Source organism: Rhinolophus sinicus, linkage group LG05 (assembly GCF_036562045.2).
Source record: "Rhinolophus sinicus isolate RSC01 linkage group LG05, ASM3656204v1, whole genome shotgun sequence".
Lineage (NCBI taxonomy): Eukaryota > Metazoa > Chordata > Mammalia > Chiroptera > Rhinolophidae > Rhinolophus > Rhinolophus sinicus.
In genome coordinates, this window is record NC_133755.1 from 133,687,532 (window position 1) to 133,708,638 (window position 21,107).

Below are 21,107 nucleotides of genomic sequence, written 5' to 3' on the forward strand. Positions count from 1 at the left end.
ATTTTTACTTGAAATAAGAAAATACAAATCAGTGATTAAGAGCACTAATACAAGAATCAGACAAATAGAAGTTTGTGCCCTGGTTTTGTTATTGTTGGCTGAGTGATCTCTGACAATGTATCTAAAATCTCTAAGACTTATTTTCTTATTTTCTAAAATGGGGTTTTAAAATAGTTCATGTTAAAAGGAATTTGGAGTACTTTATCAATAATGGTTCCTAGCAAATACATTTTATGTAATATGTTTTATTTTAAAAACCGTAAAATTAACCAACATCATGAACGATTTGTGCTAGCAATTTAACATTTATTAAATCAATCAGTCTACATTGAATAATGCGATTTCCTGTATGTTCCATTCCTCTTTAAAAGATGAGAACCATAGTCATTTGTTTATTTGTATGTTTATTTATTTATTTTTATTTTGAACTTTTACTCTGGAGGCAGAAAGTTTAATCTAGTCATTTTGCGGTACACTTAGTGGACTTACTATCTCTCTACCTATCCTTATTTTATTTTAATTTTTTTAACTAGTTTTATGTGTAGAAAGCAATGCAGTGATTAGAAATTGACACATCTCACAAAGCGATAAGCCCAGAAATGTACTACCCATCTGACACTGTACGTGGTTATTACATACAATACTATTGATTATACTCCCTATGCTGTACCTGAAATCCCACAATTTCTTTATCCAATCATCTATTGATGGGCGTTTCGGTTGTTTCCATACCTTGACTATTGTGAATAACACTTCAAAACATAGAGGTTCATATGTATTTTCAAATTAGTGTTTTGGATTCCTTTGGGTAAATACCCAGGAGTAGAATTGCTGGATCATAAGGCACTTCTACTTTTAATTTTTTGAGGAACCTCCATACTGTTTTCCATAGTGGCTGCACAAATTTTCAGTCCTACCAACAAAGCATGAGGGTTCCCTTCTCTCTACATCCTTGCCAATGCTTGTTGTTTGTTGATTTATTAATGATAGCCATTCTGACAGGATTGAGGTGATATCTCTTTATGATTTTTGTTTGCATTTCTCTGATTAGTGATGTTGAGCATCTTTTCATATGTCTCTTGGCCATCTGTATGTCCTCTTTGGAGAAATGTCTGTGTAGATCCTCTACCCATTTTTTAATTGGATTGTTTGTTTCTTTTGGTGTCAAGGTGTATGAGTTTTTATACATTTTTGGATATTAACCCTTTATCACATGTGTCACTGACAAATACCTTCTCCCATTCAGAGGATGTATTTTTGTTTTGTTGGTGATTTCCATTGCTATGAAAAAACTTTTTAGTTTGATGTAGTTCCATTTTTTGATTTTTTTATTTTGTTTCCCTTTCCCAAGAAGATATATCAGTAAAAATATTACTAAGAGTAATGTCTGAGAATTTACATCCCATATTTACTTCTAAGAGTTTTATGTTTTTGTGTCTTACATTTAAGTCTTTAATCAATTTTGAGTTTATTCATGTATGTGGCATAAGAAGGTAGTCCAGTTTATCTGTCTGTCTGTCTGTCTATCTATCTATCTATCTATCTATCTATCTATCTATCTATCTATCTATTTTTTTGCATGCATCTGTCCAATTTTTCCAGCACCATTTATCGAATAAACTGTATTTACCTTAATGTAAATTCTTGTTTCCTTTGTCATAGATTAAATAACCATATAGCCATGGATTTATTTCCAGGCTCTCTATTCTGTTCCATTGATCTATTTGTCTCTTTTTATGCCAATATCATGCCATTTTGATTACAATAGCCTGGTAGTATAATTTGATATCAGGTAGTGTGATACCTCTAGCTTTCTTCTTCTTTCTTAGGATTGCTATGGCTATTTGGGTTATTTTATATTCCATATAAATTTTAGAATTATTTGTTCTAGTTCTAGGAAAAATGCCATTGGTATTTTGATAGGGATTGCATTGAATCTATAGATTGATTTTGGTATTTGGACATTTTGTCTATATTAATTCTTCCTGTCCATGAGTATGCTATATGTTTCCATTTATTTATATGTTCTTTAATTTCTCTCTTCAATGTCTTATAATTTTCTTAGTACAGGGATTTTTTTTTCTTCCTTGGTTAAATTTATTCCTAAGTATTTTATTTTTTTTGATGCAATTGTAAACGGGATTGTTTTCTTAATTTATTTTTCTGAGAGTTCATTATTGGTGTATGAAAATGCAACTAATTTCTGGATATTAATTTTGTATCCTGCTGCTTTACTACATTCATTTATCAGTTCTAATAGCTTTTGGTGGAATATTTTGGGTTCTTTATATATAGTGTTATGTCATCTGCAAATAGTGACAGTTTTACTTCTTCCTTTCCTATTTAGATTTATTTATTTGTTTATCTATTTATTTATTTTTCTTGTCTGATTGCTTTGGCTAGGACTTCCAGAACTAAGTTCAATAAAAGTGGTGAAAGGGCATCCTTGTCTTGTTTATCTTCTTAAGAAGATGCTTGTAGTTTTCTACCATTTTGTATGCTATTAGCTGTGGGTTTGTCATACATGTATATGGCCTTTACTATGTTGAGATATGTTCCACTTTGCTGTGAGTTTTTATCATAAATGGATGCTGGATTTTGTCAAATGCTTTTCTGCATCTATTGACATGACCATGTGATTTTTTTATTTATTTATTTATTTATTTATTTATTTATTTATTTATTTATTTATTTATTTATTTTTATGTGGTGCATCACTTTATTTGATTTGTGGCTATTGAATCACTTTGTATACCAGGAATGAATCCCATTTGATTGTGGTATATGATCATGTTAATGTATTGTTGAATTATATTTGTTAAGATTTTGTTGAGGATTTTTGCATCTATGCTTATCAGGGATATCAAACTATAGTTTGCTTTTTTGTAATGTCTTTGTCTGGTTTTGGAATCTGGGTAAATGTGGCCTTGTAAAATGACCTTGCAAGCCTTCTCTTGAATTTTCTAGAATAGTTTGAGAAGAATAAGTTTTAATTCTGTTTTGAATGTTTTATAAAATTCACCTGTAAAGCCATCTGGTGCAGGACTTTTGTTTGTTGGGAGCTTGTTAACAACTGATTCGATTTTGTTAGCTATAATGGGTCTGTTTAGATTTTTTGTGTCTTCTTGATTCAGCCTTAAAAGATTGTATGCTTCTAGGAATTTATTCATTTCTTCCAGATTGTCTATCCTGTGTGATTAAATTGAAAAGTCATACTAAGTGTCATTTATTTAGCTCTCTTAGATGTTTTTACTGTTGTTTGTATTTGACTCAGAAGTGAGTACTTGAAAGCACACATAGTACTCTGTTTTAATTCAGTTATATGGGTCAACATGCGTGTATCTCAAATATGTAAAAATTGAGACATTTTTTATTGGGGTGCTGACATTTCACATTTTCCCTTAAATGTTTCAAAGTACATTTCACAAGACTCTGTAACCATGGTACAATTATCAAAATTGTTAATTAGAATATTGATACAGTTTTATTAAATCAATTGTATACATTCAAATTTCATCAATTTTTCCATTAATGTACTTATTAGCTATTTTTGTTTTCCCAGTTCTGGTTCCAGTTCAGATCATGTCTATTTATTTGCTATATTTCTTGAATTTCCTTTAATCTGTAAGAGTTCATTTATCCTTTCTTTAGCTTTCATGAACTTGACATAACAAACCAAAAAAAACCTAGACCAGTTATTTTGCAGAATGTCCTTCAATTTAGTTTCAACTTGTGCCTGCTAATGATGCCATTCAAGTGATGCATTTTTGACAGCATTATCACAGAAGTGATGCTATGTCCTTCTCAGTGACTGATAAAGGGGTACATGCTGTCAGCTTGTCCATTACTGGTGAAGTTAACTTTGATGGTTTGCCTAAGGTTATTTCACATAGATTAATCCTCTGTAAACTTATGAGTTCCTCCTTGTAAAAAAAAAACACAAGACATAACAAAATGAAAAAAAAAAAAAAAAAAGAAAAGAAACCATAATTAGGGGAGGGATTACTTTGATAATATGTAAATATCCTGCTTTTCATTAAACTTTTACCCATGAGGTTAAATCCCACTCATGATTTTGTCTGATTAAATTATTATGATAGTTGTTAAATGGTGTTATTTCTAACTCTACCATTCCATATATATATATATATATATATATATATATATATATATATATATATATATATATATATATATATATTTTTTTTTTTGTGTGTGGAAGGTACTTTTAGCTGAACTAGGCAGTTCAACACATATCTCCAGGGATGCCTGGAAGGTTGGAACTGACTTTTGGCCAAGAGAAGGGTGAGAGTGCTAACTAATGATTTATAATGGGCTATTTAAAGTTTGAAACTTTCTTGCTATCCTCAGGCCAGTTTGTATATTGATCACCTACAACCAGTTACACAGCTTGGCTTACTAGCTGAACTAGAAGGACATAAAAGATCCGACTGGGAAGCTCTTCTAAAACCAAGATGCCTCAGACAAATTGTAGTGGTTCATATTCCATGTACATCATGTGTGAATAAGAATGATTCTGAGAAACTGTACCTGAAAGTCTCTCAGGCTATTGATTCTTGTCTGAACACTCTTTCTATATTTATTGATTTAATTGTTCGTTTCTGAAATACACAGAAATTAATTTCCTGATTTTGCTATCCCATAACACTGTGAAAACAAATTTCTCACTAGACTTCTATATTTGTCTATAGTCTTTATTGTCTTTAGCCTGAGGATTTACAAAAGAATCATTTAACAGTTAGGCCTTTTTCCCCTTTAGTGTGCTTCTGTTACTCGTGTGTGTGTGTGTGTGTGTGTGTGTGTACTGTATTAGTATTTACATTCTTATCCTAGTTCATTTTATTTTTAAATGAACTAGGATAAGAATGTAAATACTTATACAGTGTACAAAAGATTGATAATCACATGGTTCCAAAAGTCAAAATTACATAAAGATATACTGAGAGAAATGCCACCCCCTTCAATCTCTTTTATCCTGTTCACACCCATTCCTGTATGTGTTGTACCATTTTGATTTTCCATCAGCCTATTTCTTCACAGCCTTGCCAACAGTGTTTGTTGTTAGGTCTTGGCAAATTTTGCCAATTTAATAAGTGATAAATGACAGTTCTTTGTTGTTCCAATTTTTTATTTCTCTCATTCTTAGCAAAGTTAAACTTTTTAAAATAATTAAATAACCCTAATATAATTTTGCTTTGTCTGTTATTTGACTGGTTTTGGTCTTTTTCCCTAAATTTAAAAAAAGTCGTTTATGTATTAAAGATACGAGGTTTTAACCTATGATTTTTGTTGCAAATATCTTTTACTATTGTCAGTTATCTTTGGAATTATCTTATGGTGTTAAAATAACTTTATTTTTTATTATGTAAAAGTTTTAAATGCATTTGAATATATTTTTTATTCTGTCTGGATTTTAAGTCATATAACGTCTTTCCCTACACCCAGAATGCGTGAAACTTCATCTGTTTCCTTCTTCTACTTATGCCGTTTGTTTTGTTAGAGCTGTATAATATTTTGAGTTTATTCTTGTATATTGTACTGTATCTTATCTTTTCCCAACTGACTATGCAGTTATCTCAATACCATTTATTAAAATGTTAGTCTATGCCGTAAAAATTTCATGTCATCTTTTTCTTTATTTTTTAATTAATGTGTTTTCCAATTGCAGTTCACATATATTATATTAGTTTCAGGTATTCATCATAGTTATTAGATATTTATATACCTCACAAAGTGATCACCCCATAAGTCTAGTTCCCAGCTGTATCATACACAGTTATTATAGTATTATTGAATACTCATATATTCCCTATGCTGTACTTTACATCCCCATGTCTTTGTTTATAACTGGCAATTTGTGCTTCTTAATCCCTTCAACTTTTCACCCATCCCCCCAACCCCCTACCATTTGGTGACCATCAGTTTGTTCCCAACTCTATGAATTTGCTTCTGTTTTGTTTGTTCATTTATTTTGTGCTTTAGGTTCCACATATAAGTGAAATCATATGGTTTTTGTCGTTCTTTGTTTGACTTATTTCACTTAGTATAATACCCTCTAGGTCTATCCATGTTGTCACAAATAACAAGATTTCATTATATTTTATGGCTGAGTAATATTCCATTTTATATATGTACCACTTCTTCTTTATTCATTTATCAGTGAACACTTTGGTTGCTTCCATATCTTGGCCACTGTAAATAATGCTGCGATTAACATAGGGTGCCTGTATCTTTTCAAATTAGTGTTTTGGATTTCTCTGGATAAATACCCAGAAGTGAAATTGCTGGGTTATATGGTAGTTCTATTTTTAATTTTTTTGAGGGACCTCCATACTATTTTCCACAGTGGCTATATGAATTTGCAGTCCCACCAACAGTATATGAGGGTTCCCTTTCCTCCACATGCTCTCCAATATTTGTTTGTTGATTTATTGATAATAGTCATTCTGACATGTAGGCGGTGACATCTCATTGTGGTTTTGATTTGCATTTCCCTAATGATTAATGATGTTGAGCATGTTTTCATGTGTCTGTTAGCCATCTGTTTGTACTCTGGAGAAAGATCTATTCATGTCCTCTGACCATTTTTTAATTGGATTGATTTTTGGTGTTGCGTTGTATAAGTTTTTTGTTTTTTTTTTTAATGTATTTTGTATATCAATCTCTTACCAGATATATCATTTGCAAATATCTTCTCCCATTCAGTATGTTGACTTTTTTGTTTTACTGATGGTTTCCTTTGTGTTGTAATCTTTATAATATACTGGATGCCCCTTAACATCTCAGATCTATTTTTGGACTTTCTATTCTATTCCATCAACTATTTGTTTATGCAACAGCACTGCACTTTTTAAAATAGTATAACTTTAGAGAATATTTAATATTGTTTAAGTCTTGCTCCCATGTTTCTAGTTATACTATTTATTCTTACAAAATTATAATCAGCTTGTTTACATCTATAAAATTTTGTAGGAACATTTACCAGGATTGTGTTAAATCCATAAAATTACTTAGAGAGAAGAGTCAGCTTTTGATATCAAATCATTCTATTAAAGAATAATACATTCCGTTCCTTTCGGTCAAGTCTAATTTGTGTCTTTCAGAAGTATTTTAAAGATATATATATATATATATATATATATATATATATATATATGTATCTTCATATGTGTATATATATATATATATATATATATATATATATATATATATGTAAATAGTTTAAATGTTTCTTTTTAAGTATATTTCTAAGTTTTCTAACATTTGGCATTGCTATAGTAAATAGAGTTTTCTCTACTATTATGTCTTTGAACATTTTTTTATTTATGATTAAGAAGGCATTTGATTTCTGAATGTTAATGTTATTCTGCTAATTAGTAAATTATTTTATTTTTGAGTCAAATTTGTTACTGATTGTTTGAGCTTTCCAGGTATACTATCCTATCATATACAAATAGAGAGTTATACTTACTGTAATACAATTCAGAGCACAAATGTATTTATTGTTTCTTATTGGATTGGACTATATTTCTAACATGGTGTTAAAAACTAGGAGTCTCAGATAGCATCTTTAATTTGTGTCTGTTCTTAGTGTAAATACCACTATTTCCCTGTTAAGTACAATACTGGTTTTATAAATAATTTGTTTTTATTATGTTGAGGAAGTATGTATTAATTTGCATCATTTTACTATATTTTTAGAAGGAATAATTATTTAATTTCCTTAAAGACTTCTTCATTATCTTTAGAGATAATCATATGATTTTTCTTTTTTGATACATTAATGGTATGTCATCTTAACTGATTTCCAAATATTGAACCAAGCTCGCCTTACTGGAATAAATACCAATTGTTCATGGTGTATTATTTTCTTAAAGTGTTAAATACTGCTTGCTAAAAATTTCTATAGGATACTAAATTAATATTGTAATAGTTAATTTTATGTGTCAACTCCAGTGGACTAAGAGATGGACAGATAGCCGGTAAAAAGCTATTTCTGGGTGGATTTTTGTTGGTGTTTCGAGTAGAGATTAACAGTTGACTCAGCAAACTGAGTAAAGAACATTCATCCTCTTAAATACAGAGAGTCATCATCCAATCTGTTGAGGGTCCAAAAATAATAAGAAGGTATAAGAATTGTAAATTCTATCTCTTCATGAGTTGGACATCCATCTTCTACTGTATCAGAGCTCCTGGTTCTCAGGCATTTGTACTCTGGGACATACCCAGTCAATGCCCCACTTTCTTATGTCTTTGGCTTTGGATTAGGAATTACACCAGGGTTTCCCCTGGTTCTCATGCCTTCAGATTCAGACTGACTTATAGTACATTTTTCTGATTCTCCAGCTTGCATATCTCCATGGCATATGTCAGCTTCCATATAGTATAAGGCAATTCTCATAACAAATCTTATCTATCTACCTATCATCTATCTATCTATCTATCTATCTATCTATCTATCTATCTATCTATCTATCTATATCCTATTAGTTCTATTTGTCTGGAGAACACTATGTAATACAAATATTAAATCATTCATTGTAATTTTCTTTTCCATGCTTGTTTTGGCTTTTGGAGGACAGAGCATGTCAGCTCTGGTATTTCTGGGGAGATTGCCCTCTTTTTTTTCTGTAAAATCCAAAATTTCCTACTTTTGTCTCCCATTCCCATCACCACTGAATATTCAAGCAGATGTCTCTCCTTTTCTTGTACCTTTTTCTTTCCCAGCCATGATGCCTATCAAAGCTTACCATGACAAAATATGCCCACTTTTACTTCCCTCCCCTGCATTCAGTTCTCTGAAAAACTTTTCTTTTTTTTCCAGAATTTTCATACTAATGCTGGAATTTTTCTTTGTGGCAGTGATTTTAAATCAATCTTCTTGTCCTCTTTTCTCTTCTGAGAAGTTTCCCTGGGTAGTGCTGCTTTATACAGAGGTGTGACCAGGGAGTGTGAGAAATAACGACACTAAGATTTGGCTTATCTATTTGTAATTTTTTTAAACTTACATGTATTTTGATTGTTTGTAGTTTTCTTGTTTTCTCCATGCTCTTGAGTATGAGGGTTTTGAGTTGTATGAGTTCTTATGGAGGATCTGCATTGCTTTTTGAGAATGTGTAAGAGATGCAGATATTGCTAGCCACAATTTTCCTGGACACCATTCTGAGTATTTTTGTGTGAGTAATTTTTGTATTCAAGTTGAACACACACATACACACACACACACACACACACACACACACACACGTAAAATTTATTCAGAAAATGCCTAACAATCGATTCCTATGGGCATAAAACAAAGTTTATGAAATGTATTATAGAAATCTCACCACCTGGCTATGTAAGCTCCTTGCAAATTTGTTTGTTGACTTCATTAGCAGGAATAGAAGACTCAAGCCAGCCTGTGTAGGGATAGTAGTGAAGAAGAAGGAGGGTAAAAGGTGGGGGTGGGGGAAGAGGAAGGCAAGGAGGTAGAAGGGGCAGGGGAGGAGGAGGAAAAGAAATAATTATTTTTACTTTGCCTATCGCCATCCTCGTTATTAATAATATGCTCTCACAGACACCAAATTATTACCATATAACCTAAAACAGTCCCAACACATAGGTTCTGAGAACAATTGTAGAAGTCTTAAAGGGTGAAGATTTTATTGTGGTATTGAAATAAACGGCAGATGATTAAATTACTTAGAACATCAGTTTGAATTACTTTTTTAGAAAAAAAAAATTCCAAAGCACATTCACTGATGTTGCCTTGGGGACTTCTCCCAGAGTGGTGTTTATAGAGAAAACATGTTCTGTTAGATAGTTGCCCCTCTCCACATTTTTCTGGTTTTGTTTATATCAGCACTGCATTGAACTGAATGTGGACATCAAATTCTTTGAGTCTTGTGCATTTATTCATTTTTATGTCTTACTTGAAACATTCTTCTGCCTCACTTATTCATATATGGTACTCAAATGTTGAGAGCAATGACAACTATATTCATGAACTCCATCTATGTATGAATGTATAAATAACCATTTAACCTTTAAATATCTTGATAATCAGTCAGCAAGCCAAAGGCATAGATGTCACCAGTTTTAATGCACACACTGATTTGCTCTTGGATTTTATCACTTACAACCATTAAGTATTGAAAGGATAATTTATCTTGAAGGTTGAAGCCTGTGTCTTTTAACTAAGTGTTATCTAGGGACAGAAAAAGGAACCATAAACAGATGGATTAGTTCTCTATGCACTAAATCTCAAACAGTACTGAGCTGCATGATATGCTCATTTTTGTTTTGTCCGTAGCTCAAGGTCATAGGTAGAAAATAGTAATTCTTCTCTGAAAGCTGCATACCCTAGAAAAGTAGATTTTATTATGGCTATCTTATCTTTACATTAATAGTTTTGCTTTTCTGCAACTATGCAGAAAATTATATTAATTATATTTATATTAGTTTTGTTGATTTGTCCATGCTTTATGCTTTCATAAAGGATTACTTTATTAAAATATTATCCAGTAAAATTGGGCAAATGCATAGTGCTAGGTAGGATAAAGAGTAAACAGAAATAACATTTATTGAGAACATATATTAATGTTACTTACTTTAAATAAGCTAGCTCATTTAATACTTACATTACTCCTATAATTTGGATAATTTATAGCAATTTTACAGAATACAAAATTGAGGTTATGTCCTCTATATAACTTGTACAAAGTCATAATTTATCTGTTAAGTAGAATGGCCTAGATTAAATGCCAGGTTTATGTGATGTTTTCTGTAACTTCCCATAAAATATTGACATTCAATCTTTAACTTACAATACCAGCTATTCAAATGTTTTACTTGAATTTACATATACTTTTTAATTGTTTGTTTTTCAAGGAATTTTATTTTTGAAAAGAATTTCAAATATACTATAAGCTTTTTTATTAATACTAAGTTCAAGGTTATACAATACAATAAATTTTGTACAATAAAACAATGTAAAATATACTATTTTAACTGCTTAGCATCTTCTTTCATTTTCAAAGGAATCTTAGTATGGACAGCATATTGTTTAATCTGTGTTTAAAGAAGTTAGAAGTGATCTTATTTTCTTAGAGCATTAATTCATTTTTCAATCCTTATACAAGGTTTCTTTTCTTCCCTCTATCTACTCTCTTCATTTGGTTGGAATCCAAGTCTACTTTTTCCTGTAGTACCTTCCTTTTTATAGATCTTGTTTATAAGCCCTAGTTGGCAATTATCTGTTGTTGCCTATTAATATTCTTTCCTATCATGATTCTTATTAAATAATTCAAGTTTCTTCAGAGCAAGAAAAATAATTTATATTTCTTTTGTACAGAAGTACAGCATGTATCTAGCATATTGTTTTTGTCTACACAATGTTTGAACTTGTGATGATTCAACAATTAATGGTAGAATAATACAATTAACTTTTTTTCTCTTGGGATGCCACTTAGTAAATTAGAAAAAAAGATAGGATGTTGTAGAGAAAATGCTGCTGTACTGATACACAAAACATGTGTCTCTTCCCAAGTAGATTGTGATATTTAAGAGAAACAGGTGAGCTTACCAAGTTAAGCTGCTCAAGAGCTGACAACTACCCTGTTCCTATTATAGAGAGATTTCCTCGGCTTGCTAGAATAAGCCCTGAGAGTCAGTGGACTGACTTGCTCTTGTCACACAGGGTCTGAGCAAGCTTTCAGTTAGGAGATATGTCAAATTACAAGGGTATGCACATTGTAACCGTGTGCCAAGTTTCCCTCTGTAGGACGACAAAATACCATGGGAACTAATGAGTGGCCATTTCTGTATACCTGTCTGAGTTTGACCTGGACAAAGAAGAAATTCTTAGATAGGGAGAAAAGGACTTGAGTTTTTGTGGGGACAGAGCCAGGAGTGCAGTTTCCAGGCTCTCGCCCTCACATGGAAAGGTGCTGGCTCACGTAGTAAATGGCCATCAACTGTGATTGGATGGCCATCAGCTGTGGCTAGTTGGCTGTCAGTTGTAACCAGTGAGCCATTGGCCACTAATATAACTGCCATGGCTTCGCTAGCAGCAAATGGGGGGCTAGGAAGAAGATGGTGGCTAAGCTAGCAAGAGCAGATTGCAATTAGCAGGGCGATTGCAGCTAGCAAGTGAGGTTGGTTGGCAAAGAGAAGTGGACAGCAGGTTGCGGATAGTGTGGCTCCTGCCTCCTGAGTCTCCAACCCAGCTGCCAGTGAGAATATAGTGGTATGACTCCCCTACCTATGATTCCATGGGTGTTCCCTTTAGGCCTCACCATGTCCTGCATTCTTGTGTGGGGAGCGGGAACTGAGACCCTGCCTGATACCCTGCACGACAGTTTTCATATATCGATAACAAATCCCATAAACCCATAAGATTTAAACACTCCCTGAAAATAAGTTAATAGCTGTGTTGCCTAAAATATTCCTCTAGTTGTAAATGTATGTCTTTCATTGGTAAGCAGCTTACTTAGCGTTAAGAGTTTACTGAGGAGAGGGAGGAAATGTCACCAGATGATTTAGACTGTCCTTTTATATATACATATATACTGAAATGCAGTGTTACTTCTTTTAAAAGTTGAAAGATCTTTAATACAAGTAACAAAAAGCAGATGGCAATTATGAAAGTTCTTTTGAGTATTCTGAACGGGCTAGTCAACAGATGATTCCAAATAAATCATAGCTAAGCTCAGGCATCTCTCTTAACTTTAAAACTTTGCAAGTCTTTTTTTTGTAGATCGACAAAGGCATTTCATACCCATTGTTATAAGTTCCACTTCAACTCCTTTTTCAAGAGGTATGAAAAACTAATAGTTTAGTTCATATTTTGTTCATGATTTTTTTCTATACACATACATAAACAATGTTGTGTCCCTGTTTATAATTTACAAAAACCACTATGATTGCTTTATCATATGGAAAATATAGCATGGACATCTTTCCAGGTCAAGTCTCAGAGCCCTAACTCATTCCAGTTTTCGACAACATATATTCCATAGTATGGACAAACCATAGCCTAATCTTTCTACGGTTCAATATGTGTAGCTGTTTTTCCCCAGGATATTTGATGCAAAAATGTTGTATAAAATATCATTGTACATATATGTAACAGTTTATTTTTGATGTCTATTAGGTTCTAAAAACTACAGTTTTTACAAAGGATATGCATAATTTTTACTTTAACATCTACAACTAGATTATTTTTAAAAGTTGCAGCTATAAAAACTATAGGAATATATGAGTTTACCTACTTTTCTAAACATTCACTATCAAATACCTCATCACTATAAGCTATCAATTGGCTTTGCCTATATTATCTAGTCCATGCTAGATTTTAAAAATTTGTATACAGAAATAATACTGATAATGCGTTATAGTTCATGAAATTTATTAAGGAAACATATTTTTTAAAAAAGTAAATCAATACTTCTTTTCATCTCTCGAGTGTGTACAAGCTGAAACTATTGATGCATTATTTATCATCAAATATATTGCAAAGCATGTGACAAATATGCTATTCAAAGCTTGCTACTATTTTTAAGAAAGCAAACAAAATCAAATATTAAAATGGGCAAACATGGGAGTACATACTCAAACCAAACAAATTGAAATGATTAATATAGAAAAAGATACTCAAATTCTTCTGAAAAGACAAGTTTGTTTTTTAATCTGGCTATTTGTATTTTTTTGTTATTGAGTTATAGGAGATTCTTATGTATTATGGATATTAACCCTTAGCAGAAAGTTGGTTTGATAGAAGGAAATTTTTAGAGATGATGTATATGCTTGGGACCTTGGTTTGGTGATAGCATCATGGGTATATGCATATGACCAAAACTTCAAGATACATACATCAAATATGAGCAATTATTTATATATCACATGTTTATAAATAAAGATTGAAAATAGGAAGTGAATAAATTATATTAGAGTTAAAGGCAAGGAGAAATGAGTACAATGTACTTTGAAATAAATACTAAAAAATATATAATATTGGTTAATATAGTTAATATAGAAACAAGGTTGATTTATAGAATAATTATTCTTTTTAAACAGTATATGAGTTTTGTGATAATAAGAAGAGTAACTCTGGATTGACTTTTTATTCCCCTTCAGGAATATTCACAAACCTCTCCCTGAAATAAGTTAGCATCCCTTTCTCCATATACCAATATGGAACAAAACTAATAAGTGAGATAAACTATGTTGCATTTTCTCTCTCCCTTCCATATAAATATATCAAGGTATCTCTGATAACAACTTTGAAAATATATGCACACGACTTTCCCTTGTTCTTCATGGTAAAAACCATTAACTTACATCTGATATTTATTATAAAAGTCTTGTCAATATTTGGGAACTTGTCAGGGACATGAACTATGTGTCATAGAATTTTTTATTATTTTAGTGAGGAAATCATCACTAAAATTTTCAGTACTATATTTTGATAAGTTAAAATTGATTCATACATTTTAATTTAATATTTTATTTGAGTTTAATAAAACTCAAATTCAGTGTTTATCAAATGTGGCCAGTTTTATTTCCCATAAAAGGGATGTAACAGTATTTTCATCCCACACATTCTTCAAGAAACGTTCACTGCTTCATGAAGACCTGGATTTTAATTTCTTTCCCTTGAATCTTGGCAAGCATGTGTCTGGCTTGCAACAAGAAGAATATGACAGACATGAAGCTACAAGACTTCCAAAGTTATGCCATAATAGGCGAGGCAGCTTTTTTTTTTGCCGGAGCATTTATTTGGCATGTCAGAAATTCTACTATTCTGAGACTCACATGCTGGAGATACCATATTTAGGTAATTGAGTAAACAGACCTGCTAAACTCCCAATGGACAGATGGCCATATGAGTGAGCATCTTAGATCACCAGCCAAGCTGAGCCTTCAAATGACCACAGCTTCAAGTGGCTATCCAGGTAACCACTGACTTAGCCTCATGAGAGCCAAGTAAGAATTAGCCAATCGAGACCTTCCTAAATCTTTAGCCCGCAAAATTATGGGTAAAATAAAAGATTATTTAAAATAATTCAGTTTTGGGGTAATTTGCTATGTAGCAATAGTGATTGACACATCATTCATTAAATAGAAAGTGTGAAATACCTAGCAATTTGCATCAACTTGACTTAAAGAGAGCCTACATACCTAAATGTTAGTGATGAAAGGAATAGCAGACCATAAAGTATTCCCTCTCATTTCAAGGCAAAGGGTTAGAGAAGATAGTTATTTATTAGTAAATAACAGAATGGAACACTTTTTTCATAATTTTATGTGTTTTAAATACCTCTATATCTGTAGAGATTCGGTAACTGGAAATTTTTCATTGACATTTTTACATTTTTATGAATTATTCCTATTTTCTTTATTTTAGAAAACGAACCCCTGTATAACTTTCTTTAATTCTCAAACTCATTTCAAAACCTATTTAAAAACCTTTTTTGTATAAAGTACTCTATTCAATACTGGGGTATTAAATATGAAATTCTCATGCCGTTGAGGTATGAGGAGTTTACTGTTTAATATAAAAGACATTTAAATCATATATTGTGAATAAAATATGATTAGTTATATAATAATTTCATTTTACAAACTGTTATAAAATGAAGAAGTTTGATTCAATAAAACATCAGATTTTTTATGGCTATCAATGTTATTTGAGGTAATTGTAAATGGTGAATTATGTTTTAACGAGTAGAGGTGGATGGTTATTGCTTTTCAAAAAGAACAAAGGCATGAAAACAATAGGTACAGTCAGGGGATTGTGAACCTTTTCACATGCTAAGATGTATGGTTGTGTGTTCTAAGAGGTGAGATGGATGAATACTGTAATATGATAATCGACATGTATATTAGGGTCACAGGCAACCTATCTTTGATACTATACCGAAAAGTGCAAAAGGGCAGTGTCAGAGATTAATCATGATCAAAATACTTCTTAAGGAAAAGGAAAAAAATTTATTACTGACCCAGTAATAAGCAGTAACATATTGGCTTAAAATTTTGATGGTGCTTTTTTTTTTTTTTAATTTAAGAATAGGTGGTATACAATATTATATTAGTTAGATTCAGGTGTACAATATAGTGACTCAACATTTTTCATACCTTACAATACGATCACTGCACTAATTCTGCTAATCATTTGTCACCATGCAAACTTATCACAATGTTATTGACTATATTCCCTTTCACCTTATTCTTTCATCCCCCACCCCCTCACCTCTGGTTACCATCACTTTGGTCTCTGTTTCTAAGAGTCTGTTTTTGTTTCATTTTATTTATTCATTTACTATTTGTAGATTCTACTTTTAAGTGAAACCATACAATATTTGTTTCCTCTGTCTTATTTCATTTAGTGTAATACTGTAGGTCCATCCATGTTGTTGCAAATGGCAAGATTTCATTCTTTTTTTTTTTTTTTTTAATGTAACTGTCACAGCCCACTTACTACCTTAGACTTTCCAGAGTAGATCAATTTTAATTGTAAATATAACATTCTGGTACAGCATTTAGCTATGTGATAGTACTTTTTTATCATTTTGAGCAACTAGTAACTTTTAGTCCACAAGCATCACTCAATAACAAATCTACTAGGCCCAAACAAATTACTCAAATAAGAATCTAAACAGTAGACATGACATGGTTGCAAATTATCCACTCTGTTCCAGGAAATAGTGAGTATTTCTTGTAAATGAGGTATTATTTGTCTTTAGAAACATCATTGCTTGCCTGAAAGTTTTATTCTGAAATTTTACTTTTCTCAGAGCACAATTTCTTATCCACAATACACAACTTACTTATAATGACTAGAAAAATCAACTCACATATTGGTTAAGCTAGTTAGTCATTGAGTCTTTTTAAGGCAGATACTTTCTATGTGCTTGACCCTCTACTAATGAGCTGGGAAAGAAAAGCCACATAATGTATCCCTATTGTTCTGTCAAAAGTATGTAAAAGTAGCTCAATAGAAGTCAAAGGCCACCTTTCCAACACTAGGGATGTTAGCCAAAAGTTACCCTGATACAAATAGAAAGCTCTGAGAAGTAGAACTAAAATTATAATCTTGTCATTTTGTAGAGAAAATATGTCTCTGACCATTAATACATAAATTCACAAAAAAATCTTTTTGGCAAATTTAATTAATTCCATTCTCCAACTCATCAAAGGATAGATTTTTATAGTATATGCATTTATTTTTCAAGGCCAGTGTTCTAAAAAATTAGTGTATTTAAGACATAGCTAATTCTGAATATAGTAAGCATCTCAACTGAAGGTATATTTGAAAAAGTGCATATGCCTATTCAAAGGGATTTCCTGGAATGAACAAATAGAGAAAATAAAGAAGGAAATTACCCATTTTGCACCATAAAATCACAATCATTTCACTACAGATATGTAACGAAGAAATATTTGATTGGCTCCTTCGGCCTGGAAAATAAATTTGATGTTGTAACTCAGCTTGTCCTCCATCTGCAAAAGAAGACGGTGAACTCAATAATTTAGATACAGAGCTGCAGGTAATGGATGTCTTGAAAGCATGTACAGTCCATGGATGATCCCTTGTCCTGTTGAATTAGAATTTTCTAAGTGAATCAAAAGGAAGATGCATTTTTCAAAATATTATCTGATATTGCAAATTTAATTTAGAAACAGAGATATAGATGATTCTTTCTCTCCTTTTACAAATAACAATGTGCTACAGTATGGTTTAGATGCTACATATGGAGAAATCCTACATCAAAAGTGTAGCCCTGTGGCTTACTTTCCTTCATTTCCTAAGAGTGAGATAGAAAAAAATAATAATAACACACACACACACACACACACACACACACGGTCGGACAATTAAGTTCACAAACTTGTTGCAGTGACATCAGAGGGATTATTCATTATGAATTTGTACCAACTGGACAAACAGTTAACCAAGTTTATTATTTGGAAGTGCTGAAAAGGCTGCATGAAAAAGTTAGATGAAAACAACCTGAACTTTTCACCAACAATTCTTGGCCCTTGCATCACGACAATGCACCAGTTCACATGGCACTGTCTACAAGGGAGTTTTTAGCCAGTAAACAAATAACTGTATTGAAACACCCTTTCAACTCACCTGATCTGGGCCCCAATGACTTCTTTCTTTATCAGAAGATAAAAGAAATATCGAAAGGAAGACATTTTGATGACATTCAGGACATCAAGGGTAATATGACGACATCTCTGATGGCCATTCCAGAAAAAGAGTTCCAAAATTGCTTTGAAGGGTGGACTAGGCACTGGTGTCAGTGTATAGCTTCCCAGGGGGAGGTAACCATAGTGCTGTTCAGCAATGAGGTATGTAGCCCTTTCTCTAGGATGTGTTCGCGAGCTTATTTGACAGACCTTGTAAATCTAGCTGAGGCAGCTTTCTTACTCCTTAGGTGCCTTTGAATACTTATAAGAATTCTTGAAAAACTTTAGCGGAGATTTTTAGTGAGCAGAATTACTGGGAGTGGGGCAACTCAGACATCCTAGGGATGCTCATAATCAGAGCTGAATCACAGAAACAAACTCAACATAGCATGGTTAACTCATAGTTCATTTACCTATGTATGTTAAATATATATTATGACTTGGGAGATAATCACAGTTTTCTATATTTGTAGTTTAGAATCAATGGCAACATCACTTGCTGTGCATGGCATCAGGACAAAACTGCTAATTAGGAGGAGTAGTCTCAAATTAGTTTCATTTCACTGACTAGCTATAGGATAATTGGATTACACATGATGGAATGGGAGTATCTATATTATGTTATACATCTAATCTTGAAACACTGAAAAACAAGACATAAGCAAGGACAACAAAATGATACGGTAGTGCTATGACCTACATATTGGTTGTGACACAATTGTATCATCCACACCTATGAAACACAGATCATTTAACACTTATGGTAAAAGAACAATGTTTTTAGACTGTCTCCAAATTTCAAATATCCTCAATATAATGACTTTATAGTGAAAAAAACATATTATGTAGTAATTAAAAGCCTGGGCTTTGGAATTAAATCCTTTGCATTCTGATATTACCCTCATCACTTACTAGACATGCAGAGTTGGGCAAGTTACTTCCTTCTTAACGCCTCAGTTACTTCATTTATAAAATGGAGGTATCAGCAATATCTATTTTATGTAGTTGTTCTAAGAGTTAAATGAGACAACTCCTATAAAGGATTTATAATTGAACCCAACAGATAATAAGTATACAGCTAATGTGATCTATTAATGTTATGCTCCAAAATGTATTCCACTTCATTTAATGTTTGTCTTATCACTGGTTTATTTATTTGTATGTTTGTTTCTGATTCTCTAAAACTATGATTACTTAGTAAATAACAAAAGAAGTTAGTTATTACATACTATTTTACGAACAGGAAACATATAGGAAGTTCTTCAATAATTTTGTCATGCTACTACTCTAAGATTTCCCCATTTATTTGAATAGTCTTTTTTATATAGTGATGGTGTTATTGTCAGAAACAATAAATAAAAATACCACAAAAGAAATCCATACAGGATTCAAGAGAATTCCATTTCATTTTAAACAAGCATACTGTGTTACCTACTTTGAATAAAAATATAATTTTATATACTTTTAATGTATAACTGTACATTAAAATTAGAGGAGTAAGTTTTAGTCCAGATCCCAGTGAGAGATTGACTCTTTCTGCAAAAGTCATTAAAACAACTTTATTCAGATTTAAGAAAAAAAAAAATGATTTTGTTAGAGATCATAGAAGACAGCACTTTTATTAAAGAGAATTATAGAGCTGCAAAGTAATGCACAGGCAATGTCAGCTATGTAGGTAAGTAAGAAGTGAAGCTTTTTATGCAGATACTTCTAGAGGAAGAATCTGTGGACAACAGTGCTCTAATCAATACTTGATTGTTGATCTCCAGGAAAAAAAGGAGTGTAAGGGCACAGCTCATTCAAGTAGAGCATTTTATTTACTCTGAACATAGGCGAGAACCTAGCCTCACACCACAAACTCTGAACAATAGCTGATGAATAAAAATTAGACTTCTACAATTCACAGTAGATCCAGGAATTAATACATGACAAAATACAGTATGTATTTTATGATACAGGAAAAGGTACAGGAAATAGGTCGAAGACGTTCTCAAGGACCCTACTGAACAGGTCCAGTTTGGAGGACGAAGGGTGGGGGAGCCATGGAAGAAATAGAGCAGACCTGTTCACCAAATGGAAGGAGTGCTTAGGAGCTAGGTTGCTATCTGCCATTTTCTTTGGAATCCAGTAGGTTCCTGATTATGGAATATATCTAGAATCAAGTTTAGCAATAAAACAATATATGTCAATAATCATGTAAATAACATACGAGGTCAGACAATTAAGTTTGCGAACTCTTCAAGAAAAAGTGCTACATACCTCATTGCTAAATATCACTATGGTCACCTTCAATGTACTCCCCTTGGGAAGCTATGCACTGATGCCAGCGCCTAGTCCATCCTTCAAAGCCATTTTGGAACTCTTTTTCGGGAATGGCCATCAGAGCTGTTGTCATATTACGCTTAATGTCCTGAATGTCATCAAAATGTCTTTCTTTCAATTTTTCCTTTAGCTTTGGGTAAAGAAAGAAGTCATTAGTGGCCAGATCAGGTGAGTAGGGAGAGTGTTGCAACACAGTTATTTGTTTACTGGCTAAAACTCATCCTCAGACAGTGTGAGCTGATGCATTGTCGTGATGCAAGAGCCATGAATTGTTGGCAAAAAGTTCAGGTCATTTTCATCTAACTTTCATGCAGCCTTTTCAGCACTTCCAAATAGTAAACTTGGTTAACTGTTTGTCCAGTTGGTACAAATTCATAATGAATAATCCCTCTGATATCAAAAAATGTTAGCAAGATCATTGAAAACAAGTTCGCAGACCTCATATGTGTGTATATATTATAATATATATGATATATATAAAATATATAAATATATATACATATATATGTATATGTACACATATATGTATATGTACATACATATATAAAATCATTGAGTTATTCATCTTAAACTAATGCAATATT